At 42.1% G+C, this 19,074-nt stretch overlaps 1 long non-coding RNA gene across 1 annotated transcript; it reads right to left on the bottom strand.

The window, feature by feature from the left end:
- Positions 1 to 13,177: 13,177 nt before the first annotated feature.
- LOC134448302 (uncharacterized) lies at positions 13,178 to 13,808 on the bottom strand. The gene is made up of 2 exons (XR_010034726.1): positions 13,720 to 13,808; positions 13,178 to 13,361 (listed from the first exon to the last, which is right to left on the bottom strand). It is a non-coding gene; the product is annotated as an uncharacterized LOC134448302 (long non-coding RNA).
- Positions 13,809 to 19,074: the final 5,266 nt, after the last annotated feature.

Genomic DNA, 19,074 nt, shown 5'->3' on the forward strand with positions numbered 1-19,074 from the left:
GTATTACCTAGTAGGACTAAAGCACAGCAGGTTTTGCAGCTACAAATGTCAATTTGGACATTCAAAATGGCAGACCATTGCAGCATGGATTTTTAGAAATGAAGAACTGAAAATATTACACGGTGCACCTTTAAAAACCCCTTGACTGTAGGGCGACCCGGGGGCGACCCGAATGACTTTGAACTTGAACTTGATCTTCATTCCGCAATTGTTTAAAATCCAGGTGGTATAATAAACCCAGGAACACTATATATCATTGGAAAGCTTAGAATCTCAGGAACACACCTAGCACTACTATACAGGGATATGAACATATTTCATGTGCATTATTATCAATTTATTACACAATGTCACCTTTCAAATTTGACCCCCCCCAAGCACCCCCCGCCTGATGTCTCCCTACCTTCCTAGGATGAGTGGACATCCAAACATGAACATATCCTTATCATCATGGTCTCAAAATGTCTGTTACAATCCAAGGTTTATGAAAGTGTATTCTTTTTAGATGCGTCCCAGCATCTCTATAAGAGGGTCTGTCCGTCCGCTGTCCGTCCGTCCGTCCGTCTGAAACGCATTCCTTGTCTGAAACGCTGTCTTGTCTGAAACGCTGTATGAAACGCATTCCTTCAATTGTTCCTCCTGTGTCCACAAGGCGGAGGCAGAGAGGCATTTTGGCCTGGAGCGAATGCGTGTCAAAACCAAACCGGCAAGGCTAAGCTGATAGCATTGTGAGACAACTGAGGGGTGCATTCAATTTTCGGCATTGTTTTGCGTTTGGACAGTGGTAGTCAACTTCGTTCCTTCTCCACAGCACACCAACACCACTGTGAGTGTCACTTATTGTTCACGGTCTTGTGATAGGCCTACACTTCGGCTGATAGTGTCGCGTTGTGCTAGCCTGATAAACCAGACTAAATGTGGATGTCTAATTTAGTCTGGCCTCGATGCATAATACATCCGAAGATTGTTGATGAGAACAACCTTCCCTCAAAACCCTGCCCGCTTTGATTCAAAACACATATTTGCGTTGTAATTGGTTTGCCAGATTCATGGCATTCTGGCTTCATTGAATCATTATGCGAGACCAGACCCACCCGTAGACAAAACATTTTGCCGTCCAGCGGGTGGCGCTGGTTCACCAGGCTAGCGTTGTGCAGCTATTTTGGTTCATCAGAATGGAAATGAACGATTTAGAAGTCGGCAGGCAGTATTTCACACAGATGTTTGTGCTCGGATAGAGGGGCGTTAGCATTGCATAACGCTCCACGACATGGAACCGTAATAAGTTGACAGGCGACCAGCAGCGCTACAGCTCTTCCTCTAAACGTGAGTTTGCAAACATTCTGCCACTACGTTTCAGTGAGTAGTCAGTGTTCTCGAACTAGTAGACAGATGGGCCATTTGCATTTCACATACGCTGTGTTACTGATGTTCTCGGGCATATTGCAAGGGAGAGTCGTTTTCTGCTGGCGGGCGCGTGAACCCCACAGGTGCTTTCCCTTGCGCTCAGAGAGAGCACCAGACAGAACGCGTCTTTTGCTTCGTAATTGGTTTGCAGTCGTATGAATTAGGTAAACTCTGCCACTGAAGCTCACTGCTTTGTGCCTTGACGGTAAAAAGCTGGCATTGAAAATTAAGCGCACAATGCATCCAAAGGGTGAACCCATAGCGCATGATTCACCCAAACGGTTTTATTTATTTATTAGGCTATTTGGCGATGTTTAGTTTCTTTCCCACATGCACATGACGCTGAAATGGCGTGATAGCCTACTAAAGGTTGATAAATAACCTAGTACTAATAATATCTGGTAATTTGTAATATAGCCACTTGATCTATGTGAAATTTGAAATTAGATGCTTCTTTTCCAAATCCAGGCATGATGACCTTATTATAGTCTAAACTGCAAAATATAAAGCTTTGTCTCGTCATTTCACTGCCTGCCACATTATTTGGAGTTTCCATGGGCAATAGGCTATGACCAATAAACAAAAAGCACATCCTCAGAGGGGGGGTGGGCGTTGACAGGTTAGGAGGAGGCCAGCGGGGCGTTTTGGGGGGAAAAAAGGTTGGAACTGGCATAGAGGGACGCATCTGTTGTCCGCCTGTCGGCCTTGTTTTACTCTACTTCAACCACAAGTTGTACAACTCCACTCAAACTAAACCACTTTATTGTGGAAAAAACTATCACGTTTTGTTTTTCTCAAGAATTGTGCTGTTTTGCCTACACTTCCATATATTTCATATGATCAATGGTATTCCACATGATCCCCAGACCCTGCTGATTACATGGGCACCACTGGAGTGGCTCTGTGGCATTCCTACCCTGAAAGACAAGCCTTAGAAGAGAAGTAGGCAGGTCCAGTTTTACGCAGCTTTGTGTTGGCTCATTTGCTTTGAATGACTGCAGCTCCCTCAAAGCAAGAGCTAGAAACTCCATTCAAAGACTGAATGATAGTCTAGAGTCCACGTTTTCAAATGAGTCATATAGCTCTTCTGTGTTACACCCAGAGACAGAGGAATCTCAAATCTGCTCAAGAATGCCCCTTTCTTCCCATGTTTTTACTGTACATAGTGTACAGTACCGTACAGTACTGTACAGTAACATCTCTGTGATACTACCCAAAAGGCATATCCAACTAAGTCAGATGACTGTAGAACACCTCAAGGGGTAAGCTTTCATTTGAGACCATCATGGGGCTTCTAGCTCAAACTGTTCTTGAACAGTGAGACCTTATTTGTGGGGTGCATTTTGACTAATCAAAAGGTCTACAATAAAACATATGGCAAAACGCATGTGCATATCCACACATAATTGTCTTGAGAAAGGTCATATATAGATGTAAAAAGATCAACTTTGACAAACAGCTTCTATAGACCTGTGAGTAAGTATCAAATTTGTTTCTAAGGCAAAATGTATCAGCTAAACTGTTGAAATGTAGTAATTTCCAAGAGTTTCTAAAACCGCTTGTCAGAAAAAAAGATGTTCAAACCTGTGTAAGTCCTTGACAGTACATCACAACATCTTCCTGTCACTTCCTGTGGATTCTCCAGAGTCTCTTCTTTCAAATGATACTTCATGATAGGTCAAAGTATGCAGGCACAGGAACCATTTAAGTAGACATTGTGCAAAACCTCAAAAACACTCAAAAGTAGCCCCGAAGGTTAAGGGGTTTCTAAGGGTCTTAGTAATGTCATAGCCATGTTGTTATGATGTAGTTAAGTATTTTCAGCAATAAGTGAACAGGCGGTGGGCCCACGAGTACAGATGCGCAAAGAGGCTAGAATTTGTAGAAGGACCAGGAGCGTGCTCAACAGCTTGTAGTCTAATTCTCTACACTGGGTGCTCACCAACGTTTCTGGCTTTCACCTTTCTTCAGTGTGAAATGGCGAAGAAGGGTGCAGGCCTGAAACGTTTGTGAGGCGATTAAAAAACGAAAAGAAATCTGATGAGTGCGTCTTTATTCATTTATTTTTGAGATTTGAGTTCATACTTTGCCCTTGCATCTGATGGTCAGCGAGTTTAGAGGTCAGTGCTGAAGTTGGTGAACTAACGCTGAGGTCACTGTTGTTTTCATCACACCTTCCTACCTGAAAGGATGTACAGGTAACACCTGCACACCCCTGAGGCATTGAGAAAGGGTGAGACTTAGACTAAAAAAAAGAAAGCAAGCTAAAAAGCCTTTCCCCATTCGTTTGACTGACCAAGTTTCAACTGCTGCTTTCCCACTTCATGTTAGAGATGTAATATTTTATTTACCATAAAGGAGGACTGCATGACGTGTATGGACACAAGCGCAATTGCTCAATAATCCTTAGCCAGCGCAAATGGAATACAGTAATTAGAATTGATCTTGTAATTTAGCTGTGCTGGTCCCTTGGCATGTATAGGCTAGAATAGTGTTTCTCAACTGTGCAGCAGGGGCTCTGCGATTGTTACTACCATCTAATGGATCATTTGAAGAAGCTTTTTTTTTTACTTCACGGATACATATTGCACTCTATTGCAGTACTACATCAGAGAGAGCGCAACTCTTTCCTGCCAAGGTTAGGAGGAGGGAGGTGGGCTCTGGATGGCACCAGCCCAATATTTAGCTCTTACTTTATTGTTTAGGTCTTTCATTATTTCTCTTCTTAGGCTAATCCAGACTTGCTTTGTTCTTACCCTCTGCTGTCTTATTCGTAGTGAATGTCAGCAGGCACCAGAAGAATTGACTCAATCAATCAATTAGTCAACCAGAGAGTGAACTCTCCTTTCCTCTGCTCCCATTCCCACTGGTCAGACCAAGTCTTTATTCTTCTCATTATGAGACCTGAGTTCCCCTCTGCATTCTCACTGAGACACTGGTTTCAGGCAGAGCCAGACATTAGCATAAAATAAAGAAGCCAGCAGGCAAACAAAAAAGACACCATCCATCTGTGGATAAATAGCCAAGATACATTTGCCTTTATAAATCCACAACATAGGCTCTAATGATCAATCAGACGACACTTGCGTATCAATTATTGTAGGCTAGAACAACATATTACAAAATTGAATCATATTTGTATTTTTTTCTTTTTGGGTTTTTTCCAACTCTATTTAGACAGGACAGTGAAGAGTGGGTAGGAAAGGAAGAAGGGGGAGGATCGGGAAATGACCCGGGTTGGGAATCAAACCCATGTTGCCTGCGTTGCAGTGCTGTGCCCTGCCACGGCTGGGCCATTTGTATTTTCTCAGGTGAGATTTCTCCATATGAATTGCTGCAGGGTATACAGATAAACCAACGTGATCTCCAAAAATTCCGTGCTCCTGGACACGGATATTAAGGGCACAAAATCTGTGTTCAGGAGCACGGATTTTGCCAGAATTCCGTGCTCCTGGACACGGAATTGTTTTCCGTGCTCCTGGACACGGAATTGTTTTCCTTGATGGACACAGAGAAGTGCTCTCTCTATAGGCTACTCCCACAGCTCTATGTTTCCACAGTCTTGTGTTTTCTCAGGATTTTTTAAATTTCAAATATTTTTTCTCAAAAAAAACATTTCCTACTGACAGGTTAGGGTTAGGGATTGTTTCGGTCTGGGCACAGCTAGTTTTTAATTCATTCATTATATGAATTTGATAGCCTAGCAACCAACTGGAAAAGGTTTTTCTCAAAAATATGTCTTTAATGACAGGTTAAGGTTAGGGAATGTTTTGGTCAGGGCACAACTTAAATTGCTATAGCATTATTTTGTTAAGGATTAGCATTTGGTATGTATTTTCTAATGATAGAGTTACACAGTGCTGTGGTAATAGCCTATAGAAAGCACTTCCGTGTGCCCATCACGGAAAACAATTCTGTGTCCAGGAGCACGGAAAACAATTCCGTGTCCAGGAGCACAGAATTTTGGCAAAATCCGTGCTCCTGGACACGGATTTTGTGTCCTTAACATCCGTGTCCAGGAGCACGGAATTTTTGGAGATCAGGCAGGCAGTGGCCTATGTGATGAGACCAAACCTCTCTTTCATTCTTTTTTTTTGCCATACTATAGATGGGTGGTTGACGTGACGCCTTGTTTTTTTCCTAACATTGGTTAAAAACCTACATAACTTAACTGTTATTTTTTCTTTAAAAAACAAATGTCAATGAAAGACGATATGGTACATTATGTTTCATATTAGTCTTAGATCAGAAGAAACATTTTTGTTAAGATTTATGTAAAGGTTTATATGTCAAATATCCTGGTGTGACTGTGACATTAATGAAACCTGGAATATAATATAGGCTATAAATTAACCAACAACATTTTGAATAATGTATGAAGCATTTGGCATGATTGCATAAATATTAACTTTATATTAAGATATGTGAATGTGAAAAAAACTCAAGACAGTAATATTAACTACAAGTTCAATTTCGTAACACAAATTGCGTCCTGTGGGGTGACAAGGTTTTTTTTATAAATGGAAACACATATTGATTAAACACATTATCAAGTTAGCATGAGCTCAGATGTCAGTCATGTATACAAAAGGATTAAAATGGCCATAATGCAGTGAATTTCCTGTGGTGTGACTTCATTTTCCTGCGGTGTGACATGCCTATGCAATGTGTTGATGCAGGACACATTTTCCCAAAAATGGCAAAAATTAGGCGAAATTCCACGGACCACTAAGTGCTTTAATTTTTTCTATTTTTTTTCCATTTTTTCCATCAATTTTTTTCAGGAATTGGAATACGTTTAAAATATATATATATTGTGTTACGCCCCTTTAACGTCAACCACCCAGATGTAGTTATTGTAGCCTACATGTAGAGCCATCCTGAGGAATTTGAATGATGGCAGTTTCATTTTGGGGAATGTTTGAGGAATGGGCACATCTTCATTGTACATGCATGCTGGTGCCTGCCTCACAGAATAAAAATAGCATCATTTCTCTACATTCCTGAATGTGTTATGTACTCCGCAGATCCAATCTGCACTCTGTCTCGATAGGCCAGGCCTGACTGACTGGAGGGTGTATCAAGATTTTTTTTGTGGTCTTTTTCAACATTTATTTGATAGGACAGTGTGAGAGGTGGACAGGAAGTGAATTGGGAGAGAGACAGGGAGGGGACGGCAAAGGACTTGGGCTGGGTCAGCCGCATTGCATGTGAGTGCCCTACCTGTTGGCAACGGCATGGCCAACTGGAGGGTGTATCAAACTAGATCATTCATTTCGAATAACTTTGAATCAGGAATGGTCTGATTACGCTTCTCTGTGGAGGGTTTAGTTGACCAGCAGACGGCCGGCCAATAAGCAAATGAACTTGGGGGCATAACAACATACACCACAAACGTCAACTCTCAGCAATTGGTCCACTCATTTTACACCAGAGCAGAGCTCACTCCTCCCACCCAAGCGCTCCAGGGCATCGAGGATCCAGACGAAAAAATGAATGAAGTAATTAATGGGGTCTGGTAAAACCAGGCAAGCACCAAATGCCCCTTGAAAACTAAAACTTTGCAAAATACCACTGCTCTTTTGCAGTATTGTTCCTTTGCACAACCACAACTTTCTTGCAAATATTTAGCAAATCCAACCTATGTTAAAGGATGGCAAAATTGACCGCTTTAGAAGTTACGTCAACACTGACTGTGCGTGCACGTGCAGACCCTAAGGTGAGAAGACCTGCCATCCTGAAGCGTGTGCCGCAAACAGAAAAATGAAAAGTAGAAAGTAAATAAGAAATAGATATCCTAAAAAGTACACTTGTACCACGGGAATAGGCTGTTCAAGAAGGAGATGTTTGAAAGAAATTCAACATAGCCTACCAACTGGACTGAGGCCACCATCAGGAATGTCCGTATCTGTGGCGCCCATTGTTGCCATTTGCACCCAGTGAACAGCGATTGTTGCGATTTGCACCGGGGTGTGAATAGCCATTGTTGCTATTTGCACCCTGTGAAAAGTTATTGTTGCTATTTGCACCTGGCTGTGAACAGCCCTTGTTGCTATTTGCTCCCGGGTATGAATAGCCATTGTTGCAATACCCGGGTGTGATACGTCATTGCTGCTATTTGCACCCGGGTGTGAATAGCCATTGTTGCTATTTGCACCCGGGTGTGAATAGCCATTGTTGCTATTTGCACCCGGGTGTGAATAGCAATTTTTGCTATTTGCACCCCGGTGTGAATAGCCATTGTTGTTGTGTCCAATTGCATGTCACTAACGCAGTTCTCGTTCCAGTCAATTATCCTGCATGACGCACGACGCCTAATATGGACTTACCTGCTGGACAGGGCGTGGCCCAATCGGGATTCCCCAGGATAAAGACTGCTATTTGCACCCGGGAGCGAATAGCCATTGTTGCTATTTGCACCCGGTTGTCAATGGCCAATGTTGCTATTTGCACCCCGTGAAAATCCATTGTTGCTATTTGCACCCGGGTGTGAATAGCCATTTTTGCTATTTGCACCCAGGTGCGAATAGTCATTATTATTTTATGCACCTGGGTGTGAATAGCCATTGTTGCTATTTGCACCCGGATGTGAATAGCCATTGTTTTTATTTGCACCCGGGTATAAATAGCCATCATTGCCATCGTTGCTATTTGCAACTGGGTGTGATAAGTCATTGTTGTTATTTGCATTTGAAGATATTGTGACCATCCATTTTCTTATTTCGGAAAAAAAAACACCTGGCTTGTTTTGTTTTTTTTTTTTACAAATGTGCAGTGTGGTCCATTCTGTGCCAACAAAGCTCGAACAGCCCCATCATGTCACATCTGAGCACAAAAAGTAAAGGGGTCTATAGGCTTGAAATTTTGAATTGCAGTGGCTGGGTTTTTACCTAATCAGTGCAAAGTCAGTTTTGATCCACAATAGTGAGGAAAGTCATTTCGAACGGCTCTCTTCATTTTGAAGTCATTTGGAATTATTAAATGGCCCTCGAGACATAGGTTCCAAACCCCTGTCTTACACCATACACCTGTGCTCCTCTTCACTGGTTAAGAATGTGCAGGACGTGTTACCAAAGCGGCAAATTGGAAAAAGTCCAGTTATTTTCTGCCTTACCTATTTTTATCGCCCATTTCCAATAGGGACTAGGCTATAACTATTATAGCATACTATATGCTGCATTTTCCAACAAAGTACGGCAAAGTGGCAAGAGACCTTTTGAAACAAGGAAAATACGGAAAGTCATTTGAAAGGTAACATACTAACTGGGGCAGAAATCACAAAGACACAAGTTGACCTTTTATCACACTGATTTACGCGCGCGCGCGCACACACACACACACACACACACACACACACACACACACACACACACACACACACACACACACACACACACACACACACACACACACACACACACACACACACGCACGCACACACACACACAGATATGCAAGGTACAGTATGATCTATGAACCTCTTAGCAGCAGCGTGAGTGTAACTAAAGTGTGATTTATGCAACAAGGCGGCAAGGCTGCGCCACAAGTGGGCCAAGCAGACCATGGCATTGCTCAGCCACTCTCCCAGAGATGTGCATTTACATATCTCCCAGGAATTAACATTCTTGTGAATAATGAATGCAAATGCATGCCTGGCTTGCTAGCCGGCCGGCTGGCTGGCTGGCTGGCTGAATGCGTGAGTGTATGACTGCGTTGCCAAAGGGGCGAATGGAGCTGCAGTCTCCCAGATATACTGTACGCTCAATTGAAGAAGCTTTAATGAAGAAAAAAAGCCTTTGTCTGTCTGAGACATGCAGGGCAGAGAAAGAGCTAGAGCCAGACACATGTGAAATGTGAATGTGGCCACGAGGTGCAGTTTTAGTGAACTAATTCGTTCATTTTAATCATTGGTTGCTTGGGTGTTTGTATGATTAGCCTCCCAAAATACAGAAGAGTTCTGGTTATATAGGACACAACTTACAAAGTAGGCGTAAGTTCAGCGAGGCAGTCACAGTTTGATGCTACCATTGGGGGCTGGACCCTGGCACAGGTGAGGCATAAATGCAATTTCATTGTGTGCTGTGGAGTGCTGCCACAATGACAATGGGAGTTGGAGTTTCCCAGGTGGGCTTTCACTTTCACTTAACTTTCACCAAAGGTGCAAGAGTCATAGGCATGTTCTCCGATCAGCCGACCATGCATCTCGCTGTCACAGATTGTCATTTTGTTTGCACTGTAACTTTTGAATGGGTGCATGAATTGCTGTGCTACTTCACTGTTGGTACACTGTAGATGAACTGATTAACTATTGGATGCCACCAAGGATGTATAGACTTTCACAATAAATTAAGATTTTCAACATTGGAGCGTTTAAAGGAGTAGGAATAGAGTAAGCCACTGTTCATCTACCGTATGTACTGTAGGTCCTCTTTCATACACTTTCCTCACACTCAAAATGACCAAAAAAAAGTGTTAATGAGGGCACCTAACTTGGCAAAGCGAAGGGAGCCGCAAGTTCACACTCTGTGAGGCGGGGGTGGGGGGATTCCTCACCCAGAGATCTGCTCGGCACTTCGGCAACAGCTGTTGAGCTGAGGGGGAAATGAGAGTTAGCCCTCTGTGCAATTTACACTGGAAATAGCCTCTCTCATAGACTGGGGGTGCAAGACCATTCAAAAGCTGAGGAAAAAAAATACCCTTTATTTTTCACCCAGCAGAGACAAGATGTTTTAATGAGATCTACTGTACCGTGCGTATAGTACTAGAGTAAGGGGATTAATTGAGCTATGGAGCATGATGTAGAAAAGTGGACGTTACGAGGAGGGAAACAGGATCCTCTATCTCCTCAGTCAGCACCATATCTTTCACTGTGGTGTTAGATGTCTGCATTAATTGCCGGCTGCGGATTGTCATATTATAACTTATAAATAGTTTTATTGTCTCATTTTTTAAATTAGGCAATATGGCTGTAATGATATTGTATCGAACTGAGAAATCACGTTACACAATACTGTGTAGCCTATCGTGATGCAAGAAGGGAGTATCGTGATGCGTCCTTTCAAATTCTGCTACGTAAGCTTCAGTCCAGAAAACAACCACATTATATGACGTGATAGTGCTTCCAAGCTTCATATCAATATCTTTATTATTTATAAGCTTTATTAAACTCTTGTAAACTATTCATAAACGATCATCAAAATTATACATTTAAAATATTGTGGGGTGTGTTGAACTATAGGTCAAAAATCGTGAGACAAACCCAATCGTGAGTTGAGTGTATCGTCCCACTAGGCAAGGCTGTTAAATGAGTCGTGGTTGCAGAATACGTACAAATACTCGCTCACTCTTTGCGAGGTTTGAGTCGTGACTCGTGCTGGTGTGTACAGTACAAAGGCAGAGGCCTGACGGAGAGGTAATTAGGAGATTCCAGAGTAGCCTACGCCTCACTACGCAGGACTGACAAATGGGGGATTCCTGAGAATGCGCATGACTAGTTAAGTAGAAAAATACCAGCGTGCCTTCCAGTGGAATTATGAAATGCTTGTGAACACTCAGAGCAGGGCTGGTCTGGGGGAGAAATATGGCCCGGGCACTTTTGACTTAAAGTCACAATTAGTGGCGCACAACTGACTCACTGGTGGGCTCAGCAGCATCGTGGGCCCATATTTCCAGAAATGTTCAACTTTTTTTAAAAACATTTCTGAAAATAGGAGCCCACAATGGTGCTGAGCCCACCGGGAAATGCCCGCTATGCCAGATGGCCAGTTCAGCCCTGACTGAGAGGAATCTGACCCATGGAAGCACAGACGACAGCACAAAATAGAGAAAGAAAAAATAATGCATGCTGGGAGGTGAGTCCTAAAATTGACAACAGAAAGCGGTTCAAAAAAGAAAGCATTTTTGGTAAGTTTTTACGTTGTTTTTATGCATCGGTTAAAATAGCCGGTGGTTTTGAGATGGAATATTTACTAATTCCATCTTGTCTCATTGGAATGCACACAGAATAGGCCTACTAGGCATTCAACCATTCTCACCAAATTCAGATCGTTTATCCAAAGAAGCAGTCCTGAAAAATAGAGTTATGATCAGGGCTATCACACAGTAGGATGTAGGCATTTGAGGCTGCAGGTCCGGGGGTTTCTCCTTTTGCACTGGCAGGCCCGCTGACAGGGGAGGGACAAAGGGTCCGTTATCCCAGGCACAGGGAGAAGGGGAGACAGGTTGCAGAATTTCAGTACATTGTAGGTGTTGAAGGGGAGCCCCTTCAGGTGATTTTGTCTTGGGTTGTCAGTGGCTGAACACAGTATAACACTGTTACTCACACAACTCAGTACAGTATGAGCCGGGAACGCCCCATAAGGGCCAAAACATACCAAGGCGGAACGGAACGGTCGCAGGGCGGACGCGGTCTTTCTGCTTAGTTTTGGCCGGCGTGCTTTTCTCTGCCTTGCACACTGACAGCGTCGGCGTGCGCGGCCAGTCCCATTCAAAACCCTCCCCACAGCCAAAGCTAGCATGCTACTTTGCCATTCATTTGAATGAGACACCGCCGGTCGCCGGCGTGAAAAATACGCTCGAGTTCTATTTTCCAAATCCAGCGCGGCGCGGAGCCGGCTCCCGCGCCGCTGACGCCCGACTACCGCCGGTTGGTGTGTAAGGACAGATAGGTTTCAATGTATTTTCACTGACGCCGGTAAAAAACGCGGCCGTTCCGCGCCGCTTTACCGCCTTGGTGTGTCAGACCCCTAAAACTTAGTGTGTGTCCGGCGTATAAAATGTTATGTGTATACACAGTATGAGATTATGATCCATTTGCGAATTTATCTTCATCTGTAAGGATAACAATCTAATTTAGTCTTGTTATCTTCGTTATCCAACAAGTTTTCAACACAAGAGTCTACACTGTAAACCCCAACATGTTCCACAAACTCTAAACTTTTGTGGAAACTTATTCCCATTAAAGTTTTAGTTTTGTGACCAAATGTTTTACGTAAATACTACATACATGCATGCATATGCAGGACACAAAATCTTTAAGAAGATGATCAAAAACTTTGAAATGACTGAAAAGATTGAAAACATTAATTCCATAATTAGATTTTTAGTTTTTAGCAGCCCAAGTCAAGTATGTACTCCAAACTCTACAATGCACAGAAACAATGGTTTACACAAAAGATTTGAGTTGAAAACTAAAATATTTACGTAAGTCTTACATAAAATCAGACATGTTATGTGAAAACAAACGTTATGAGAAAAAATAAAATCTTGAATGTTTTAGTAGCTGCTACTCAAAGATCTAACATGCTCCATTGACATAAATATTTCGAGAATGATGCAAAAATCAATGCAATTAGTACTTGGCAGAGAATTACAATTTTAAAGTAAACAAGCACAGCATTTTTTAGCTATATTGGCTCTAAGTTTTTGATTTCAAAATTAAAAGTTTTATGTTTTCCCATTTTAGAGCCAAAAAAAATCTTGGTTTGTTTATTGATTGGTTGGTTTATACTAATGCACTAGGCTACCACCCCTCTGTTTAAACCAAATATAACATGAGCTTTATTCCCACAAAAGTGAACAATGCTTTATATCCAGTTTTTTATTTTGTTCCATGTGGTTGACAAACAAAAACAGTAGAATAATAACACAATAACACAACAATCATACAATACACAACAATCTGTTCTAAAATGTAGACCCAGTCTACACAGTCAACAGTCAATACATTACAAAGAATCAACCCCAACACATTAGACAATTTAGTCATTTATTTGTTGTCCATTTCTGAATCTTTTATTAGGAGTTGGTGGCTGAAGGAGATCCATATAGCCTAACTTACAATAACATTTCTCCCAAAATAGTGTCAGACTTCACAACACAGTCAGTTGTTTATCCTTTGGAGTGTTGAGTAGAGCTGATGGATCATAGAGTCCTGGTGGTCCCATATCGGCTGCCTGTGGAGCATAAATAGGCCTAATAAGTTTAAGGCTTTCATGAGGACTTGTTGGATTAGGCCCCTACAGCATGATCACTGGGTTTGCTACACTGGTTTATACAGAAGTTCAATGTGCAATATGTCATCATGAAAATGCAACGCATCACTTGCAAATACACTGCAGATGTATGATACAAGACAAATATTTGTATGAAAGGCCTACACAGTGCTAGCCTAACTAGCAGTAGCTAACATTCTAAGCTAAGTTGCTAACATAACATACACTGTGTAACATCAAGAGCACCTAAGGTCACACACAGCAACATAGTAAACTACTACACATACACACCAACACACTTTTATGGGTCTTTTCTTACCTTGAAGTGAGGTTGATAGACACATATTTCCATGCCAAGTTGTCAGTTGTGGTTTGATGGTCACATGGTGTTGAGTAAATCTATCCCCCATTGACAGATTCACCATTTTTAGTGAAGTTTTTTAATGTATTTTATGTTACATTTTAATAAAATAGGGTTTCTATGGTTCTGACATGAATGGGCTCTTCTTTACACAAAGCAGAAGCTGGTAAACAATAAAAAAACAACTAAAACAACCAAAAAAGGGAGTGACACACAGCCTTAAGATTCGAACTCTCAACCTCAAGATAAGGACATGACAATATGGTTACATGCAGAGGACTATCCCCTACACCACTCAACTGCAGGTTTTGTATTTGTAGAAAGTTAGCCCTGTTTGTTAGAAAGTATTGGACTTACTCATAATTAACAGTCAAATGTGTTTCACACATACTTTCCACTTCAAATCCGGCCAACTGACATCATACCAAAACAATAATGTTTGAGTGTTATTATTATTTTTTTTTAATTAACATCCCGTGCAGGGAATTGAAATTGAAACCATCATGTTTCGAGGCCAACTGCTTAACCATTAGTCCATGACTGCCCAAGCACAACATGCAGCTCAAACAGTGTCTTGTTTTACCTAAGCATTTTTCTTTTGTAATTTCGCTCGAAATTAAATGTGAAAAATATTGCTAATTAAAGCTAGATTCATGGGTCTGGTGGCCATCTGAACATTTTCATACCATGTTCCAGGAAGTATGGAAGTAGGTAAGGTTATCTCCATGTTGGGAATTGAACTTGCAACCTTTGAGGTTGAAGACCAGCTGTTTAACCACTACTCTATGGTCGCCTCAGCTGTGGTCGAGACATCTAACCACTCATATGCCAGATAGAGTTCCAATTTACAAACTCAAAGACATTGTGTTAGGATGTCAGTTGTACTTAAAAACACAATGCCAACCAGAGTTAATTTATTGGTACCTGAAAACCCGTTGAGAACAACTAAAATGTGTATGTCATTTGGACATTTTTGCAATATTGAGTACTACAGCGTAAACTTTTCTAGTTCATAGTACTGTTGGGGAATACAGTGTACGCCCCATAACGTCCCATTAAGCTTAGTGTGTGGTGCATAAAATGTTATGTGTACACAGTATGAGAATATGCTCCCTTAGTGAATTTATCTTCTTCTGTGAGGACAACAATCTAATTGAGTCTTGTTATGTTAGTTTTCCAACAAGTATTCAACATAACGTCTACGTATTTAATAATACAAGGGCCTAGCTGTCACAATGTTTTCAGCAATGTTGGCAACATCGCAGGCGTCTGAAGTATGTGCAAATGAAAGCATGTGTAGGCTTTAATTGTGTGTGTGTGTGTGTATGTGTGTGTCAGTGTGTGTGTGTGTGTGTGTGCGTGCGCACGTTTGTGTGTGCAGTTGTTTGCATTTAAATATGCATGTATGTAGTGTAGGCTTCAAGTGTATTATTCATACATGTCTGCTTCAAGTATGCATGTCCTCTTAAGTTTGTTTGTGTATGCCTGTTGTCTGTTGCCTGTTACATATGTTACAACACAATTCTGCCAATGAATGTTGGCGGTGCCTATCTGTACAGCACAGTGATGGCCTCTGGGCCAATTGTCCTGAAGGATATTTGGTCGTATTGTGTGTGGCGTCTAATCCTTGTATTGTTAAACGGTGTTCTTTGTCCCTGAAATGGAATTACAGTAAATCTCTCAATTGGACATTATTTTAGGTCAATAAGGTGTGTGTGTGTGTGTGTGTGTGTGTGTGTGTGTGTGTGTGTGTGTGTGTGTGTGTGTGTGTGTGTGTGTGCTTGTGTGTGTGTGTGTGCTTGTGTGTGTGTGTGTGTGTGTGTGTGTGTGTGTGTGTGTGTGTGTGTGTGCATGGGCGCACGTAAACAGTTAATTGTGCAGGTGAGCGAGTGGTATTCTGAGATTATCGCCTACTCCCACACCTGCTGGCCAGGAAGATAATAAATACAGTATGATGGCTACTAAATAGCTCAGGATAAAAAAAAATATTGTATGGAGGCTATTGAATAGAATTAGGACTGAAAATAAGGCCAATAAGGGTATTGATATCTGTTTTTCTATGTGTCCATCAAGTATGATTATAGCTTTTGAATGGGTGTAGACGCCATCAGAATAGTTTGGAAAGGCTGTCATTTTGGAGATTCTGGTTTAGACTTATACTCAGCGCATATGGGATAAATTTACACAGCACAGCACAGCACAGCACAGCACAGCACAGCACAGCACAGCACAGCACAGCACAGCACAGCACAGCAAAGCTCAGCGCAGCGCAGCGCAGCGCAGCGCAGCGCAGCGCAGCACAGCACAGCACAGCACAGCACAGCACAGCACAGCACAGCATAGCATAGCACAGCATAGCACAGCATAGCACAGCACAGCACACTAGCAAAGCACAGCACAGCACAGCACAGCAGCATAGCACAGCACAGCACAATACAGTAGCACAGCACAGCACAGCATAGCACAGCATAGCACAGCACAGCACAGCACAGCACAGCACAGCACAGCACAGCACAGCACAGCACAGCACAGCACAGCACAGCACAGCAGCATAGCACACCAGCATAGCACACCAGCATAGCACAGCATAGCACAGCACAGCACAGCACAGCACAGCACAGCACAGCACAGCACAGCACAGCACAGCAGAGCAGAGCACAGCACAGCGCCTGCCTGTTAAGCCTGATACATAGTCATGCTGTGCTGACTTGGGGTACAGCATGGACGTACTGTCAGCGGGATGTGTATTCCTCATAGTCGCCCTGCGTGCGCAATCTGCGCATGCAGGAAAGGGCGTGGTGTTTTTTTCCCCGCTGAGATTTTAATGACGTCAATTCACCTCCGTGACAACAGGGGGCGAACTAACTCATTCAGTTGAGCCCAGTCCCTAGAATGAATCACAAAGCTAACCAGCTGGCTATGTAAAACGTAATATTCCACTAGTAGCCTACTTCTAAAAGTTGGGGCATAATTAGATGGTACAACATCAGTTTCTTTTTGGTCAAGTACTACATGAGATTAAATGCAAGACAAACGCCATTTTAAAAGACAATAGACAGCATGAATGGCCATTCACACCTGGGGCCTAGTAGTAGCTAGCCAGCTAAATCAGTCATTACAAACTCAAAGCTAGTTGACTAGCCACCTGAAACGTAATTCTACCACTAACAAAGGCTTCTTGCTATTAATTTAAAAAGTTGTGGCGTAATTAGACATGAATGATAGCATACAAGATTCTCTCTTTATTCATGTTTTACAGTTCAGGTGGTTAAAATGCCAAACAAAAGCCGTTTTAAATACAATACATCTAATGGCCATATTAACAGCTAGCTTAGCAACGGTCAGCCAAACCCATTCAAACTCTACAGGACATTAGCGAACCCTGTTTTAGAAGCTAGCTAGCCACACTACAAATCAACAAAGAGGCTTCTTGCTATTAATTTAAAAAGTTGTGGCGTAATTAGACATGGATGATAGCATACAAGATTCTCTCTTTATTCATGTTTTACAGTTGAGGTGGTTAAATGAAACAAAAGCCATTTTTAAATACAATAGATAGCCTATCTAATTAACAGCTAGCTTAGCAACTGTCAGCCAAACCCATTCAAACTCTACAGGACATTAGCGAACCCTGTTTTAATGAGCTAGCTGCCACACTACAAAAGAACAAAGAGGCTTCTTTGCTACTACCACACTACAAACATATCATTTCCATGATGGCCTNTTATGGATATTTCTAATTGATTTTTTGGAAGTTGTACTACTGAAATAAAAAACAGTTTCTCTTCTCCCCAGGGGCGTAGCACCAAATTTGGGGCCCTAGGAACAACTTCTTTCATGGGCCCCCCTACTCACAAAACATCCCCTCCCCCTCAACAACCCCCCCGCGCGAGCGCACGCGCGCTTACCGTCTGATATTGTCATCCTCCTTGCCTTCCTCAGAAAACTCCTCTATGGTTTCCTCCCCTTCACTTGAATCATCCTCATCTTCAACCATATGATAGCCTATCACAGAACATACATAGGCCTAATGTCCTTATTTTTTCACATCACCAGTTGTGAAAAGTGGGCTATCATATTCATAGAGATGACTTTTAATCACTTCATCATATCTCTTCACAATGCATTTAGCCTAATATTTCGTGCACTAAGGAGACATTAGACATTGATATAGAACTGAACTTTCTTCAATGTGCATCCCTGAACAGAAACAAACGCGCTCGCGCACACATTCATTCACTTGCACTGACCCGCTGCACGCACCCGCACGTCATTTGTCCGTTAGTTGTTTTTAGGGAGAGCAAGGAATAGAGAATCAGCTGTGATTTACTGGCAGAAGCTTACTATGGAATGTCGCTTAAAATAGGATAGAACAAAAGTAGGCCTATCGCTGTTTGGATTTGATGTCGTTATTCTCAACCTTTTAAAGTCAGGGCACCCCGAACCTAGTCACATTTAGAAATCATTATTTATTAGGCTACTGCATATAGTTTCAGATTTAAATTGGCCAGTAACTATTTCACAGTAGAGTACCTTAAATGGGTAATTGTCATGAGCACTCAATGCAGATAGGCTACCTGCTCAGCACGGGGGTAGGTAGGCTACTCTGCCTATCTTTTGTCGTGCTTTGCGCAGATTAGAATGGCGTCAGCAGCATTCAAAACGCAGACTGGTGCCCAGTCAAAATCTCGTCATTAATTTACCACACTTCAGCTACAACGGACGTTGTCAGATGGCCAGGGAAAGTAACCAGAGCTTTCATATTGAGAGTGTTGAGACCGCAAAATAAAAGCAGAATGACGGTTCAGGACTGACAGCTCGCACCGCCACCTTGACATTGGCAACTGATGAACGTGACGTCCATTAATATCGTTACGAGGATCTGCAAATTTGATGCACCCGATTGAGAATCTGCTTTCCCTCAACACTAGGATATTAGGCTAGTTAAAATAGGCTCACCTTCTCTCAAGTTCGCACAATTTGTATCTGCTGTGACAGGGGGCATCTTCACGTTTGTGACATTTTCTTGATTCATTTTACAAATTACCTTTGCTATCATTTGGATATTTGAACCAACATCGACCGACCCTAGTTGGTCTTGTGACTTGTTATGAATAGACATGAAAATTAGTTATGAAAAGACAAATATGGGTTCAATAGCCTATCACAATTAAAGCCAAAAAATTAGATTATTTTTTTATTTGACTTCGGTCTATCACAGTAGGCCACACGGAATGGGAATGAGATAACCAGTTAGCCTACTTTAGGCTGTAATTTTGACATTTGGGCTCACCTTTCTTGCAAGAAATCAGC

The sequence above is a fragment of the Engraulis encrasicolus genome, chromosome 5 (genome assembly GCF_034702125.1).
Source record: "Engraulis encrasicolus isolate BLACKSEA-1 chromosome 5, IST_EnEncr_1.0, whole genome shotgun sequence".
In the NCBI taxonomy this organism is placed as follows: Eukaryota; Metazoa; Chordata; class Actinopteri; order Clupeiformes; family Engraulidae; genus Engraulis; species Engraulis encrasicolus.